Source organism: Mustela lutreola, chromosome 11 (genome assembly GCF_030435805.1).
Source record: "Mustela lutreola isolate mMusLut2 chromosome 11, mMusLut2.pri, whole genome shotgun sequence".
Lineage (NCBI taxonomy): Eukaryota > Metazoa > Chordata > Mammalia > Carnivora > Mustelidae > Mustela > Mustela lutreola.
The window spans coordinates 27,792,363-27,810,484 of NC_081300.1; the positions used below are offsets into that span (position 1 = coordinate 27,792,363).

At 43.0% G+C, this 18,122-nt stretch overlaps 1 long non-coding RNA gene across 2 annotated transcripts; it reads left to right on the top strand.

The window, feature by feature from the left end:
* Nucleotides 1–561: 561 nt before the first annotated feature.
* Nucleotides 562–9,916, top strand: LOC131811538 (uncharacterized). Of its 2 annotated transcripts, none has more exons than XR_009345974.1 (5): nucleotides 562–720; nucleotides 4,925–5,031; nucleotides 6,103–6,176; nucleotides 7,564–8,027; nucleotides 9,760–9,916. It is a non-coding gene; the product is annotated as an uncharacterized LOC131811538 (long non-coding RNA). The 2 variants fall into 2 exon arrangements; XR_009345973.1 differs by lacking the exon at nucleotides 9,760–9,916 and adding an exon at nucleotides 8,718–9,651.
* Nucleotides 9,917–18,122: the final 8,206 nt, after the last annotated feature.

Here is an 18,122-nt window from a genome sequence, read left to right on the forward strand (position 1 = left end):
TATAAAAATATCTTTCTGAATTTTCTTCTCGTAGTTTAAAAGTTGTTGTTGTTTGAACTTTTAGCTTCCAATCCAAGTGGAGTTTATCTGCAGTATTTTGCTATGTTGTATATGAGATAGAGCTATAACGTTGATTTTTCAGTATGGGGAACCAAATGTTGTGACACTATCAAAAGTCTATACATTGCCTATTTATTTGTAGTCAACTGCTCCCCATATGTTTGGGTCTCTTTCTGAACTTTCTAGTTTATTCCCTTAATCTCTGTATCCCTTATACCTCTGTCACACGGTTTTATCATGTGTTTTGATGCTGTGATGTAAGCCCTTCTTTTTTACATTCTTTTTAAAACTCTTTTGGCTGTTGTTGGCTCTTTTTACTTTCATATGAATTTTTAAGTTTATTTTTTCTAGTTTTATTGCGATATCATTGACCTACATCAGTGTGTATGTTTAAAGCATACGGCATAATGGTTTGACTTCCATTTTGTATACTGTGAAATGTGTATGAATACTGATAAATCTTTTAATGGAATGCTTCCTTCCTACGTCTCTCAGCAGATCCTTCCCCCATCCCATCCCCATAGCCAAGATCTGGGTTCCAGCTCCAATGCTGCCACCAACTGTTCTTGGGCCAGTGGTCTGACCTCTCTGGGCTTTGGCTTCCTCATCTGTCAGAAGCGTTCTGCCTACCTCACAGTACTGCTGAGCGGAACAAGTGAGGTAAGGGTGTAGGACTATGTGGGAGAGTTAAAAAGATTGAGGTAAAGTCAAAAAGAGTCAAAACCAGGGATGCCTGGGTGGCTCAGTCGCTTGAGCTTCTGACTCTTGATTTCAGCTCCAGTCATGATCTCAAGGCCCTGGGATCAAGCCCTGAGTCAGGCTCCATGCTCCATGGGGAGCCTGTTTTTCTCCCTCTCCCCCGGCCCTATCCCCCCCTCTTCTCTCCCTCTCCGAAATAATCAAATAAATCTTAAAGAAAAAGAAAAAAGAGTCAAAAACAATAATCTCAGGACTAGCTTGAGACAAAAGGCGAGAGTCAGACAATTTTCTCCTCAGTTCTCTACCTTCTCTAACCTTCATGACTCCTTTCTCCTAAATTCCCAAGGCTATGAGACACAGAGCTCTGTCACTGGGGTAGACTTATTACGATAATGTGGTAGAGGCAACTTGGATTTAGAGGGCCCGGGTCCAATTTCAGACTCTAACCTGTGACATCAGATGAATCACTCCAACTTTCTGAATCCCTGTTTATTCATCTTTACAAGGGGCAAGACCATTCCCTCCCCGAGGAGTACTGTCAAATAGAAAGGAAGCAATGGATGTGGACACGAAAGTCCATTGTCTGGTAAAATAGGAGGCCTATTTTTGTTAGTGCTCTTGCTGATAGTTACATGTGACAAAGTACTTAGGAAGGTAATGGTGCATGCTAGGTCAAAGTGCTTTTCTCTCACCACTTGAATCAAGGCATGCAGGGGAAACAAACCCACTTTGTAAGTATGGTTAGCCCTAGTACATATCTACACAGTCTTCTAAAGATGCAGGCAGTCCCCTTCTGAAATACCATTTCCTTTAGACTTTGCAGTCTGGAAGTGCACAGAAGTGGAGGTGGCTGAGATTCCATAATGTTTGTCTGGACAAACAAACAGAGCTCACTCTGGTGCACGTACTGGGCTCAGCACTGGTGGGAGACATCTTTCTAATCCTTGCTGCTCAGACGGCCAGAGATCAGACTTGATCTGTGCCGAGATCAGACTTGATCTTGCTCCAAGTGACATCCATGGGCCAGATGACATGAGACTGTAGTCCACCTGCTCAATCCCATACAGAACACCCTTTTCCTTGGTAATTAGGTTCTTGCCTTTTCCTCAGTTCTATGGAAACAGGACTTCTTATCTGTTCCCTAGTTACTTCCATGGCTGATGCTGCACTGTCATGTTTTGACCCCTGGTCTCTGCTACAAGTTGCTGCAATCCTCCTAAACCATTATCAGCATTACCATCCCCTGCCCATGGCCTTTGGCAATGTCTACTTCTCCACTGTGGTCTGGGTAGAGTCCTGGACTTTTGACCTGGGTTTGGATCTTAGTCCCCAGAACTCACAATCTGCCTGTCCTTTCCTTTGGGATCCACACCATTTCTGACCCACCCTCATTCCCTTCTTCCCATGGGACTCCTGCCTGTTCTTGCTTCCATGTTCATGCAACATCAAGAGTCTGATTCTCCTTCCAGACCCTGTCTTATCTCACAAACCGCTTTGCAAAATCCATCAGTTAGGTATCATTTGAAACAGACCATAGCTGACTTTATGACTATTATTTTTTTTCAAATGTGGGCATGAAATGTAGGCATAAGCTCTCCAGTAGAGGCTGTGATTGTCTGCTTAGAGCCTCTTTCATGAATGAAGGACACATTCCCTGAGCTACTGAGAGTTGTCCTCTCAGTAGAGAGCAGACTTGCCCGTGGTCACAACCCCCCTTGGGGCAACACCCTGTGACTGCTTGATGTGGTCACAGCAATCAGAGGGAAAAGAGATTAAAGGTCCAGACCCACATGACAACTATGAAGGGACATTTCATTCTTGGGATCCCCATGGGGTGAGCTGAGGCTTTAGGACAGCCTAGAACCCAGTTCCTCCCTCTGCCTATTCCTCTCTCCTTCCCTTTCCCTGCAGGGCTTGATCCTGGGCACACTCTTACTTCCAAGAAGTCTCTATGTTGAGTCAGATTCTTGGAGTCCCTGGCCAACAACAGGTTTCCACAGTTTGTTGTTGTTGTTGTTTTTCCTCAACCAACCGACTAACTCACCATCATCTTTCTCCGTAAATTCGTTCTCCCGGTGGTGGGCAGAAAAATGCCCAATCCCACCCAAAAATGTCCACACCCTAATTCCCCAGAACATGTGAATGTGTTATCTTCTATGCTAAAAGAGTCTCTGAAGATGTGAATAAGGTTACTGACTTCAAGATAGGGAGATTACTCTGGATTATTCAAGTGGACTCAATCTAATCACATGAATCCTTAAAGGCAGAGAATCCTTCCTGGCTATGATCAGAGATGTGATTACAGAAAAAAAAAGGATCAGAGACATGCAATGTTTCTGGCTTTGAAGATGAAAGAAGGGAACACAAGCCAAGGATGCAGGTGGCTTCTGGAAGATGGACAGGGCAAAGAAGTGGATTCTCCCCAGAGTCTCCAGAAAAGAATGTAGCACTGCTAACACCTTGAGTTTAGCCCAGTGAGACCATGTAAGGTCTCTGACCTATGGAACTGTGAGATAATAAATTTGTGTTGCTTTAAGCCACTGATTATGTGGTAATTTGTTACAACAACGATAGGAAAGTAATATACTCCCCTTAGGGGTTAACGTAATACTTGCACACTTATATGACCTTGGATGTGCCCTTCACCTATGTAAATCTTATTTCTCTCATCTATAAAATGGTTATTTTGGGCCATATGCTTGCATAACAGCTTCTTACTTGACATTTTATGACCCTCACTGGCCAGATTCCCTAATTTGCAACATTTAGTTTTTTTCCTTCTAACGAGGCAGTTGTTTGCTTGTTTTTTTGATGATAACACTAAGGCAAGCCTACCTGAGATGCTGCAGGAACCACAGGATGGCCATGCACAGGGGTGAAGAGGGAGATATTCTTTCCCTTTGTCTGGCTCTACCAGTCTGTCTTCATGTTGGTTACTAAATTTGCTAGTCCTATAACTCCTCATGACCACAGGAAAAATGCATCTCAGCTGTGAACAAGTTATAAACCAAAGCCTGATGACCAATAGACTTTTGTCATTTTTCTACTAGTAGACCTTAAAGTACAACTAAAAAAATTTTTCAGTTATGCTGAAAATAATTCATTAAAGTTGTAGGTATCAGGCTTAGAGGTGGGATCGAAGGTAGCAGTGTTCTGGTTGCTGGAGAAAGTTAGGACTTCTTTAGGGAAATCCACCATTTTTAGGATTAAAAAAAAATGCCCTTAGCCTGGTTTTTGTTAGGAATAAGCATAATGACGTGGCACTGTAATTAAAATACTGATAAACCCACTAGACATAGCTGTTGTGGAAAAAAAAAAAACAACCTGGATACTAAAATGGAATAAAAATAGAGCCTCATTTGGCCCCTTCACCCTCCTAGTGGGAAACCAATACAGTTGCCACTTCATTAACTGCTCTGCGTTAAGAAAAGCTGAGCTGACCACAAAACAGTAATGGCAATAGCGCAGTGATAATGATGACTCTTGCTACATTTATTCAGCACATTATGCTTTTCAAAGCACTTTCTGTCTATTTACTTGTTCAAGCCCCCAGGTCTCAGTATTTCCGTAAGAAAGTGGGGGAGGTGTGTGTTGGGGGACATCATCCACCTGATTTAACAGATGCGGCAATCCTGACCTACAGCGTCTAAATGACCCTCAAGTTGTCACAGCTGTGAGCAGCAGGTCTGGGTCTGGGGGTTGCACTCTACATGGAGATCCATGTCTGCTATAGCTCATCGCCCCTGGCAGTTGGAGTTCCCCTACTCAGGGTCAAACACTGTCTCAGGAGAGCTTAGACTGCAAACCTAAGGCTACCGGTAATCATTTTTTTTTCTCTCTTCCAATAGAAAGAATAAAGTCATTTAAGAATGAATCATTAACATTGGCTGGGAAAAGTCCTAAATAACTGAATGAAAGAGAAAGAAAACCCTAAGAAACCAGAAGTGGATTCTAATCTGTCACCCACCTCACTAGGGTTGGTGGTACTGGCCAGTGATGTCCACATACAAACCAGAGAGGAGGCAAAGTGCCCTCTTTCCCACCTTCCTGGGATCTTGCTCATGTTCCTTGGAACAGTTTCCAAGAGCGCCGTGTGTTATGGCCTCTGTAAAATGACATCACCAACACCGTTACTACTTGCTTCTCCCCCCACTCCATGACCCAGGTCCAATTAGCCTGACTAACCTGGAAGGAGAGAGGACAACCTGAGGCCAGTAGCAGAAAAAGGATCAGCCCTCAAAGGCATCCACAAGTCATCTGGACAATAAGGGGGTAAGATGAGATCTCTGCAGTGATGCCATTGTTTCCAGCAAGTTCCCATTTTACATCTGGCGCAGTAGTAGCATTTTGACTTGGGTTTGAGAGTCAAGTGGTGACTCCAGCTGGGCTATAATGTGACCTTGGTCATTATCACCTAGGCTCCATGAGGCTCAGTTCTCTAGCTGTGACATAGGTGTGATAAGAGTGAGTGTCCTTCCCACTTTATAAGGTTGTCATGAGAGTTAAATACCCAAATGTAAAGAATTGTTGAGAAGAGATGTTATGGTTTTATTATTGGCGGTAGTGCTAATCATTGTAATTGTAGCTTAACAGTAACAAGGATATTATTAGAATCAGCAATTGTGGTAGTGCTGGTAAGGCACTTTGGAGATTATTCATCACATGTGGATACTTGCTGGGAAAGTCCCTAGTGTTGGGACAGTGTGTACCATGCCCCTTCTCAAATTAGTTCCTTGGGGCTTTATAACAACCCTAAGAGGTAGAACTTGTTTCTATCATTTGACACAACAAGAGGCTAAGACTGAGATAGAGAGAGAGAGAGACAGGTGAACAGACAGAAGTGTTTTTATTTATTTATTTTTTAAAGATTTAATTATTTATTCATGAAAGACAGAGTGGGGGAGAGAGAGAGAGAGAAGCAGGATCCCTTCGAAGCAGGGAGTCCAATGCAGAACTGGATCCCAGGACACTGGAATCACAAAACTTGAGCCGAAGGCAGGCACTTAACCGACTGAGCCACCCAGATGCCCCAGAAGTAGTTTTAAAGCTGATATCATGAGAACGCAGCATTTTCTGCAAGTTCCAGTAGTGGCAGGCATACTTAGCACTTCTTGTGTAGAACAACCTTGAACCTTTAAAACCTTGTTTGTTACCAGGGACTTGTTGCCCTAATCCGGAGAAGGAGTTACAGTTGGTTTTAGAAGTTCCTTCACATGTAGCAGAATGGTTCACTATTCAAAGTCATTGATGAGTCAGCTGATCCCTGCTCTATGATTGATATAGAAATGTCCACTAAGAATTTTCTCAGCAGGAACTTTCTAACGCTATGATTTTTCCTGACAGAGCCCATGATGTGTGTTTCCCTACCACAGAGTGGATTTGTTGGGAAGTGACTGCCAATCAAGGACTAACTCAAGGTATTTTTTTTTTTAATCAAGGTAAGGCCATGTGACTAGCACTCATCCATGGGATGTAATGTGTGTCAATTGAAGGCCAAAGAGGGTAGGAAGGGGGTGTGCCATATTTACTGTCTTCTTCCCCGTCCAACAGGTAGATGTAGAAGATCTAGCATACACCTCAAAAGCCCTAGAAGATGGTGATGCCACAAGACAGAAGGCACCTAGGTTTCTGAATCACCACTCTGACAAACACCCATTTGGGCCTTTACATAAGAGAAAGTGATCTCTTGTGTTAAACCACTGAGACTTGAGGTTATATGTTACACCAGCTATTGTACGGTAGATCCAATGAGAAGAGATCCACCAGTATTTCAGACCTGGTCCTAATTCCCTGCCATTTAAAAAACTACTGCCTTCCTTCTCCATGGATACCAGCTCACCCATCCTAAGCAGCCTTCTTTGTGCTCTGTATAGGTATAGAGAAACAGTGGCCTTATCAAACAACTAATAAGCCCATGTTTGGCAAAATAATAGTTTTTATCAGCAAGTGATCTTAAGATAACATTTACATTGCTGGAGAAGTCCTTCCAACCCAGAACCAGTGGCATCCCAACTCAGGCCCCCCTGGTGGCATGAGACAGGGAAACTAATGAAGTGTGGGGGATTATTCATGATTTTATCTTCTCATTCATCCATCCCCTTTCCTTTTACAAACTTGCAAATATGTTCAGCAGTGTCAGATCTGGTTGATCTATTTTTGACACATAAATAGAACCTACCCTGTCGGAATTTTTCAGAAAAGACAGACACCATGTGATTATCATAGCTTCTGAAAGCAGCCATGAGCTGGGAAGACACTGGCTCCAGGGGAAGATCTTCATAGGACCCAGCTCTCCCAGGTAGTTCCCATGTGGTCCTAGTGACCTCAGAGGGGAAAAAATAATTTTAGTTTTTTCCATGGTAGCATTATTGGTGATAACATTTGTTTCAGAAGACATAAATATAGAAAGTTCTAGAACTTTCTATAGTTCTAGAACATACTCACGATTTCCTTGACAGTGGGATCAATGGGGTCTACGAGGAGTCTTGTGAACTTCTATTTTGGTGTCTTCAAGTAGTAAGTAAGAAACAATCCTGTAAAGATGGACAGTGGAGGTTAGAAACAAGAATTTTAGAGGATTTAAATTGCTTTGCTTTTTAAATAATAACACGTGTTATTTTCAAACTTACAAGCAATATATGTTCATTTAGGAAAAACAGAAAATAACATATTGGGAAATAAGACATAAAACTCATCTGTCATCCAGATATAATCACTAGTTAACCCATGGAACATTTATAGACTGTTTCATGAGTACTTATGTATATACGGATATATATTTTTTCTGTTCTTTTTCATTTATAGAACTGAGATCATACTGCATATGCTGTTTGGTGACCTGCTCTTCTTTCATTGAATAAGTCATCATGAATTTTCTTTTGCCACTAGATACATGTCAGCAGTGTGATACGTAGCTTCTAAGAAGGTTCCCAGTGACCTCTGTTTTCTTGCATCCTCACCATCATGGAATGCACCCCTTGGAGCACGGGTGGGACTGATTTACTTCTAACCCACCGAAAGTGGCAAGAATGATGGGATGTCAGTCTGAGATTAGGTCACAAAATCACTCTGGCTGCTGTCTTGCTCACCTGCTCCTGTTCTCTAGCTTGTTTATGGTGATGGAACCAACTGCTTTGTTGTGAGCTATTCTACAGAAAGGAGGGCAGTGGAACGGAGGGAGATCTCCAACCAGCAGGCTTAGGGGACCTGAATCCTGCCAACACCCACTTGAGTGAACCTGGAAGTGGATCTTCGCCAAGTTAAGCCAAGTAAGAACCATGAGATGGTTCAAACACTTCACTGCATGCTTGTGAGACGTTCTGATTCAGAGGACCCAGTTCAGCCATTGCCCACGGACACTGGGAGATAATATGTTTGTTGTTTTAAGCTGCTAAATTTTGGGGTAATGCAGCCATGGATAACTAATACAAACCACACAGTTTTTAAGAGTTGTTTAGTATTCCAATGTAAGGTTTACTCAATCTTTTACTGCAGTACATTGGTTATTTTATTTATTTTGCTATTATAAACAGGGCAATAATGCATGTCATTATAGCTACATCTTGGTACACACCCTTCAGTCTTTCCTAAGGATAATTTCCTTGAAGTGGAATAGCTGGATTTCTAAGGGATTTCCTCTTTCGAAGCTTCTGAGATGTTATTTCCCAGTTGCTTTCTGGTAGGATTGTACCCGTTTGCATTCCTACGGGCTGTGGTCTGGAGTGGCTACTGGCTTACATTTCTGAGGCCTATTTTTGGTTGATGTCAACCACTCTCTCTTGAGTGTGTCTCTATGCAAACCAGTCAGAAACAAAACTAAAACCAAATCCCAAAAACCCAAGAATGATGACTGAGCTTGACTAGATAATATGATGCTGAACAGTTCATTGAGAGCACTCTTGTTTTGAAGTCAGTCAGATGAATTCAACCACCCTCAAATTGTTTTTCCTATCTTTCAGCGAGCCCTGAACTTCTGAAAATACGATGATGCTCAAATCCCTAAGAACTTTGAAAGAAAACAACAGCACTGGTTGAAGCTAAAATAATAATGAGCTTTTCTGAAAATCTTTGTTTATTTCAGTCAGAGGAAGGACTGTCAGTAAATTCAACTTTCTAAATTAGCTGGATGAATTATGTACATATACATATATATGTATATATATATGTATTTATATAGATAGAGATGGATATAATTTATTTTGAGGGGGGAAGAATTTTGCATACACAGCTATGGCCACCATTTCCAAATTGCAACTTCACTGTTGGGGAAGAATAAATATTTTAATGAATGCTATATATTTTAACAGGCTCTGAACCCTGTGGTTGGTTTAAGCTAAGGGTGCAATTTCAGGCATCTAAATAAGTAAATAAATGAGGAAGAAAATCCATGTTAATTGCAGTAATTTGCGGTACTTTCAAATTCTTAATTAAGAAATAAAATAGGATTCATTATCCATGCCCACTGTAGATGGCATACATAGATCACCATTATGACCAGACACAGGACCTGAAGTTATTGCCATAAATGAAATAACAGAGAGAAATCACCGGTGCATTATTGGTCAAACTGTGCAGGCACAAAGAGGGAGGAAAGAGGACACAGAAAATGCCTATTGTCCATAAATGCCCTTTTTTCTGACCTGGGGACTGTATTATCCCAAAATATCTCCCCTGAGCTTGGAGTCCTGCCCCTCCCTCCTAATCTCTGGGCTAGGTTTCTTCCCTCAAGCCTCACATATATTTCTCTGAGCCTCTCTGGACACCCTGCAGTTGACACCCTGCTGTGTCAACTTTTCCCCAATCACCAACCCCAGGTCGTTCTTCTGGTGAATCCTAATGTTCTTCTACAAAGGCGGGAAAAAGAGAAAGACTTTTCTCATAACCAGAGGCATTCTGACTCATGCTGCCTTTTGAAAATTAGGTATTAAATTAATCTAGAGAGGGCATATAACTTGTCATACAAAAATCACTTTTGATTGGGACAAATGCTTAATTTGCCAGGACACCAGATATAAATGCTGTACTGTTCCTGACAAAGCAGGATGCTTGAGGCCTCTACTGGAAACCCATCAAGGCCCCCAGGGCAGCAGTAAGGTTGGGGTGGACATAGCTGTACAGGCAGGTAAGTGGGAGTTCTGCCTTGGTTATGTGAGCTATAGGGGTAATAGCACTGGACATCTGGAAGGAAGAGCATTGATATACCTGGTTGTGGGAATACATGGCTGGTCATTGTGCTTTTGTTTGTAATACTTATAATAAGGACTATGGGTGTATATCTCCCAGGCTCTCCTTTTTCTGTTGTCCTATCAATCTTAACCTTGTAGGCTGGCATGGGTAGTCCATGGGCAGTCAACGTAATTCTGGATTCCGTGCCTTTCGACATGGCAGTTACAGGCAACCAACTACAGTTAGCTCAGAAATGAGAAGGGTGCAGAGCACAAGCAATTTGGAGGAATTTAGGTGACTCAAGACAAAGGAAGATAAGAAAGGAAAACATCCATTGAATATCTCTTAAAGGAATGAGGAATTTTGTCAGATTAGGCACTGGACATTTTTGAGCAAGGAGGACATCTTTTGGTTTTACCTGTAATCCCAAGGACAATAAGAAATTAACACATATATTTCCCAAATGCCTATTATATCCTATATAGAAGGCATAAGACTACTCTGAGACATACATCTTGTTCTCAGGGGACTTAAGAAGTAGATTCCTTGAGTTAAAGGCTCTTCTCTTTGAAAGGGAGACCAGAGAGAAAGCTGGACTCGATATCTTTTCTGACAGCCAGCCTGATCTTTTCTTGGATCACATGTATGCTAAAGACCCCCATGGAATTCATAAGGGCTGAAAAGAGTGTCTGCATCTTGCAGTGTTCCATTTCTCTAAGGATCCTTCCTCTCTGGCTGTATCTGGATGGAGTCCAGACCACTATGGGACCCTGGGGGGCTCGGGGAAATGTGAACAATTATCTCCATTCCTTATTAAAACAGGGTACAGAATGACATCATTCTGCCTTTATTTTCTGATGATTTATGGTAAAGAAGATATAGAGCTTTTTCAATTTCAGAAGTAAGCCAAGGAGAAACACTTGCAAAATGTATCCATAAAAATAGGCTAGATACAAAACTGAAAGAAAACCCCCACTACACAAAGTGTTCCTACAGAATTCATGTGTACCAGGTACTCTTTGTTCCAATAGTGAGCGAAAGCAGGATGCTCAGACAAGATAGTGAAAGATGGGAGAAATATGGCAGATCTTTAAACCATAAGAAATGCCCTGGGAAACATGCCTTGTTATGCTGTAGCAAGGAGGAACCAGTAGACTCTTTCCAGAAGTTCTTTGGAAGAGAGGTGTTAAAGGCAAGTACGTCTCAACTATTATATTTGATAACTGTTCATTCTTTCATTTATTCATGTCACCTAAGAAGTATTCATTGAGCCTCTTCTCTTTTCCAGATATGGTATTAGGTGCTGGAGATTCAGAAGGAGCAAGACAGGGGTTTACAGCCTTTTAGATGGGACTTCTACTTTTAAGATAGCAGTGTTAAGAAAGCCTTGCCCAATTCTCTATATATCTATCCCAGAACAATAAGGAAAAAGCAGAAATGCACATTTCACCTTTGTTGAGGGAAAAGCTGTCATATACAATAAAATTCTGACCAGGAGTGAGTAGATGCTGAAGGCTGTCTGCCGCCGAAGACCGCAAGCAAGGTTTGCAGAGCACGGAGCTTATCAAAGAGGACAGAACCGACACCATCTTTTTTTTTTTTTTTTAAGATTTTATTTATTTATTTGACAGAGAGAGATCACAAGTGGGCAGAGAGGCAGGCAGAGAGAGAGAGGAAGAGAAGCAGGCTCTCCGCTGAGCAGAGAGCCCGATGCGGAACTCGATCCCAGGACCCTGAGATCATGACCTGAGCCGAAGGCAGCGGCTTAACCCACTGAGCCACCCAGGCGCCCGAAACGACACCATCTTTTGACAAACAACTGGTCTATGGTGAATCAGCTGTCTGTGAGAGCATCCCCGGACCCTGTTTGGTTCCATCAAGAAGCAGGGAATATGGTATAAACAAGAAAACACTTAGGGGTGCTGTCTCTGCAGGAAACAGTCTGTTGGGGAGGCAGACTGGAGAGGACAGTTTCAGTACTCATCAGTCTTGCATCTGCCAATCTCTTCTTTCTTCTGGATTGAAGTGAAGGTTAAATCAACATGTCTATATATGGATACACACAACCCTGTGTGTCATAAAGTGCAGTCTTGTAAATGAAAGAGACGCTCTGCTGGATGTTCTCATGGCCTGGATCCTGCCCCATAAACTTTCTGCAAAATAGTTGGTTAAGAAAGAGCTTCTCTCCATCAAGTGTAAGTCAGAATAGAAAAGAAACTATCAGGAGGCGCCTGAGGGGCTAGGTCAGTTAAGCATCTGACTCTTAACCTCAGCTCAGGTTTCAGTCTCCAGGTTTTGAGTTCAAGCCTTGTGTTACTTATGAAAAAAGGAAGGAAACCACCTGAAGAGCTCTACGAAGATACTGCAAGAAAAGAAGGTAATGATTAGAGAAAACGAAGAAACTGTGTTGTCTCAAAGCTAAAGGAACTGGCCAAGCAAATAAGCACAGACAAGACAACGAGCCTTAATGAAGAAAGATCAATTATATAAAATAAGAACTCAAGGAAGAAATGTCAAGACAACTGAAAGAGACAAAAAATGAGCTAGCAGAGTTTAGGAAGGAAGTGGAGGAGATTAAGATGCCATCAGAGGCAACAAAAAGGTAAACAGACAATGCTCAGAAAAGTGGGGTTAAGAACAGGAATGCTGAAGTGAGCAAAATGGAAATGAATAGTTGAAAAGGATTAGAAAAAGAACATGGTAGCTGTGGAAGATGAAACAGATCAAATAGACCTATATATATATATGCATAATTAGACCAAGCAGTATTTGATAAAGAGTACTGAAAAAAATAGAATAGAAATTGTATTTGGAGAAATGTAATCACAACGTATTTTCCAGAAATAAGATATTTAAGTCTACATATAAAGGAAAGCCAAACCAAACCAAAACTAAACATAAACTGTCTGAGAAAATACAGATACAGAGCCAATAGCCCAAAACGTAAAGAAAGACTCTTTACCATCAAAACAAACAAACCAAAAAAACCCAAAACAAACAATATAAACCCAAACCAGAACCATAAGGTCTTTTCTTTTTTTCTTTTTTTTTTTTTTTAAAGATTTTATTTTTATTTATTTGAGAGAGGAGACCGTGAGAAGAGAGCATGAGCAAGGAGAAGGTCAGAGGGAGAAGCAGACTCCCCGTGGAGCTGGGAGCCCGATGCGGGACCCAGGATCATGACCTGAGCTGAAGGCAGTCGTCCAACCAACTGAGCCACCCAGGCGTGTCCCCATAAGGTCTTTTCTAAGGGGAAAAGAATTAGGTTGGTTTCAGAGATTTCCACAGCAATATCTCATTCTAGGAGACAGTGGAACCATGCTTACAAAAACCTCATTAAGAATTAAATTTAAAACATTAAAAAAAATGTTATATTCGAGCTTTTGTTAAAGTACAAATGTTGCTATAACCCAGAAAATACGGTCACCAGGACTCTATCTGGAATAAACTGTGATGTCAACCAACCAGTGGGGAATACAGAAACGGTGGGAGAAAGTCTGGTGCTGGGTTTTTAACCATTTAGCTTAGCATGAAGATAAAAAAGAATGTGGCAATTGTGGTTCTAGAAAATGATGAATTCTAATAAACTGTAACAACATGAAAACCAGTAAAACTAACACAATTCAGGAGGGGAGGAAAGAGAGAAGGTGGGAGATAGCCAGGGTTAAAATGACCAGGTAGGGCCAATGAAAAAAGCTGTAGAAAGAAATATATATTAAAAATTATAAAATTAAGATGAACAGAGATATCACCATCATCAGCCGCAGCAGTATCAACTAAAATTGGGTAGGATAGGAAAAGGAGAGGCAGGAAAAGGTTAAGTATGAAGATGTCATCATCTCGCGGAGCCACATCTAAGGATATAGAGGATCAGTACAATATATTTATATTAGAAACTATAAAGAAAATCACTTAAAAATAAAAAATAAAACTTTCTAAAGTATCATTACAAACCCACATATACTAAATTAAAAAACAGAACAAAACAAAGACCATAAAGTGAAATAAAAGCGGAAAGCACATGATATTAAGACTAATTCCAAACGTACTTATCATAATAAAATTGATAAAACTAAAATGTATCAATTAAAGGAAATAGATTCTCAGTTTAAATTACAAATAAAAAAACCCCAATCACATGCTGTGTAATAAGGAAACAATTAAAACAAAGGGACTGTAAAGTTGAAAATACAAGGTGGGCAAAGGCAAAGCAGCAAACCAAAGCAAAACAAAGACAGCAAGCAGAGACCCCAATTTTAATATCTAGATATGTATCAGACGAGGCTGAGTTTGTGGCACAAAACAGTAAGTGATGTAAAGATGGGAACTTTACTGCAAACTCGATGCTCTAAATATCTAAAGGATTTATGCACCCCCACTTTTTTTAATAACAGTAACATATTATTATGCTGAAAGGTGGTACATATAAAAATAAAGGCAGAGACACGTGAGTAGTAAGGGACTAATACAATCTCCTCCGTTCAGTGTAATCAGAGAATGCTTTCAGAATCACACAACAATTCATTTTGTGGTTATCTATACTTTTCAACTCCCTATATTTGTACAAACAACCATAAGAGATCCTGATGATGTCTCTCCCTTGCTATAATAAGGCCTTCCAAGCTCCCCAGTGCTGGTGCCTAAAGTCCTGAAGTTCCTCTGTGACCTGGCTCCTGCCTCCTTCTCCTCTAGCCTTCTTCCACTTTTCATGTGTTCAGGGACGTCCCACGATAGGGGGCTTCTCCTTCCCACCCTTCCTTGCCTTTGCCTTGGCCCATGCTGTTTCCTCTCCTTGGATGCTCTCCGACAGCAGGTGCACATAACCTTTAAGACTTCACGAAAATGTCACTTTCCTAGGAAGAGTTCTTTGCCCCCAATCCTGCCAGGTACAGGACACAGGACATGCTTACATCTCGTGGTAACAAACCCAGTTCTTTAGGATCAAGGCGATCATGGCATCTTTACAACAACCTCGTGCTCTGCGAGCAGATAGGTACTAAGTCCTGCCTTCTCTTCCCGTGTCATTCTTCATTCCCTCTGCACCCATCGGGCCATTGCCCCCACCTTCCTGAGCAACTCTTCTTTGAGTATTTTGCCGCCAGTCTCACCCTCTCCTGTTGATTCAACAACTGCTCCTGAATTCCTAAAGCACCACTTGGTTAAGCCAGTTCCTTCGATCCAGTGTCTCTGATGGGTTCCCTTTCCTTTACGATCAGTTCCTTCATCTGAAGTCAAGGCTTTGTGCAACTGGGCATGATGCCCTTTCCAGAATGACTGTCCAGCATTCCCATCTTCTACACCATTCCCCTCACACCGACACGCCCTCCAACCATGCCACACACACATACCATCACCAGGGGCTTCCTGACCTGCACTTTATGTCCCTCACGTTCCCTCCCCTTCTCTCTGCCTACCTATCCCCATTCTGCCTCAAGATCAACTGTAGGGGTACCCCTTCCTGGCCCACCAGCCCACAGATACCTACTCTCCTGAACCTTTATTATCAACACCCTAGCTTGGCTTTTATCAACTCATGCTAGGAGTTGGTGTCCATCTTATTTGACAGTAAGCTTCAGGAGAGGTATCTCGTGCTTCTTCTGCATTATTCTTGACATCTTACAAGGGATCGAGAATATAGTAGGTGCTTAGCAATCACATGTGCCTTTTTTAAAAACAGAGAATCTGTTGCTTCCATTTATGTCCTTTAGCAGGACGGCAGCTCACCTGAGTCCTGAATCTTAAAAGGCCTCCTTCCCTGCCTCCTCCCTCCCAGGGTTATGGTGACCCAATTTCTGACTGTCATTTTCTAATTGTTCACCTAGCCTAATTAATTATAATAGAGTTGCTTAATATTTTGAAAACCGCTTCCCCGTCCATCATCTCCGTTGGACCCACATGGGCCAGTGTGTCGTAGGCAAGGCAGAGACTGTATAAGCTCACTTCACCAATGGGGACATAAAGTCAGTGCCTCACTGGTGCCAGCGAGACGAGACCCTTGACTTCTGCTACTAGTCCAGTAGCCTTTACGTCAGGGCAAGCTGTGTCTCTAGCCTAAGTTTCTAGAACTTCTCTCTGGAAGTGTGAATGTGTGTTTTTAAAACATTGATTTTTGCTAAAATGGCTCTTTATTTTGCTTTTGATTTCTCCTTCCTAGTGAAGATCCCGCCCTCCCCACCGAAGGCAAGCATTCTTTTTCTTTCCTGAATGATGGCCCCACTTGGTCCCCCTTTGGTTTTCTTTGCCTGAGTTTCCACTTAGCCCCGCCACCCCCCGGAGAACCATTCTGGCTTAATGCCTCCTGCATCCTTTCAAATTGTTCTTGTTCCTCAGCTCAGGATTTCCTGCAGGGCTAGCCTTCTCGGCTAATGAGGAGCCTCTAGCTGAAGGCACTGTTCCTGACCAAGTTTCCCAATCCTGCTGGGAGGTGGGGGTGGCGGCTGGCGGGAGAGGCATGGCAGGCCCGTGCTGATGCTCCCGTCACAGGCAGGAGTCTGCTAAGGCAGCTCGGGCGAGCCCTGGAACTTGCTGGTACCTGGTTTTATTTCGAATGACCCACTCCCCCCACACTCCTCTCACTGCATCTTTAAAATGGTCCGCTTTACTTTCCTCCAGGAAAGCTCATTCATATTGTGTTTTCTCTTTCCCTAAATGGTTCAGTGCTATCACTGTAATTTGTGGAGGTGGAGTGGGGAGAGTACTATTTATGTCCCAGACTAATTGAGTAGGAGTGACCTTGTATTATGCATTTTGGAGAGATGCTGGGGGCACCCCTCAGCATAATTGTCCATTAAGTAAAGTGGGTTTTAAGTTGTCACAATACTAGTAGTGGATATCTATGATTTTTGTTCCCTCTTCTGTCTCTAACAGCTGTGAAGGGGGACAAGTCACCCAGACTGGGTACATCATGGAACCTCACCTCTTTGGCTATCAGACTGGCCCAAGGGGCGGGCGTATAACCCAGACCAGGCCAACTAGAGTTCTTCCCTAGGAGTTGCAAAGTGGAGCTGTGCAGAGGAAGCCAACTTTCCCGTCTGGCTATTGAACTGTCAGGATATGAAGCTGTAGGGGCTGATGCCAAATTCTCAACAACAGCCAATTTGAGGAAATGACACAACACCCACAGAGAAACGTAAATGGAGATTGAGGGATGGGTGGCATTAATATCCCCAATTTTCATTATTCATGAGGCCGGCTCCCAACCCTGGCTTTTCAGGAGTCTGGCCACATGAGCCTGTAAATCACTTTTTACTGCCGAAGCCAGTTTAATTGGTTAATTGCAACCGAGAAAGTCCCGGTTGTATATGGCCCCTCCCATCTGTGACTTTTCTCATCACGGGTTCCAGATGCCCTTGTATTGCCCTCGGCCACCCAAGACCAGGTGCCTGTACATGGCAGCCTTGGGGCCTCCTAGCGGGTTGATTCCCGTCTGTGTCTGAATCCTAAGAGTCCTGCCCACATGGACCGAGGCCCATCACTAAGGCATAAAATGCATGTGTCCCTGCAAGAATGAGAGCTCCATGAGGCCGGGAACAAAGGCCTGCTTTGTTCTCCGGTATGCCCATCTGTCTAGACAGGGCCAGGCACACAGTGGGTACATGATGAGTATTTGTTAAGTCAAAGAAGCATTGAACGTGGCCATTCGTGCATTCACAGGGCAGTGCAGGGGGCCGAGCTGCCTCTCGTTTTCTGTTCAGACGTCTTCAGTCACTGCCCATTGCACTCCGCACTTAACCCTCCCTCAGCCCACCGTCAACCCACCTGTCTAGCCTCGTCTCTGACTGCTCCCCCACATGATCAGAGGGCCTCCCAATGTGAAGAAGGCCCGAGACTCCAGACTGGCACTTGCCTCTGAGGCCTCCGTGCCTTTGCTCGGGCAACCCCATGCACCCGGAGGTCACTTCTTCTCTGCACTTAACAATCTCATATTTTGAACTCATGCCTCAGGGCCTGGCTCAGAAGCTCATGCCGTGTGCCGGCCCGGTTCCTCCCACTCAGAAAGAATCTCGTGCTCTTCTGGACCTTCACAGCCTACTGTTGCAGGCTTCGTCCTCTGCCCTTGCAATGACAAGAGCTAGTGATGCACATGCATTCTCTCCCCCAGCCGACTCCAGGCTCCATGGGGGCGACACTCCTGTCCCTGCCTCCACCCGTCATCTTTTCCTTCTGCCCGCCCTGTCACCACGTACCACCACACTTTC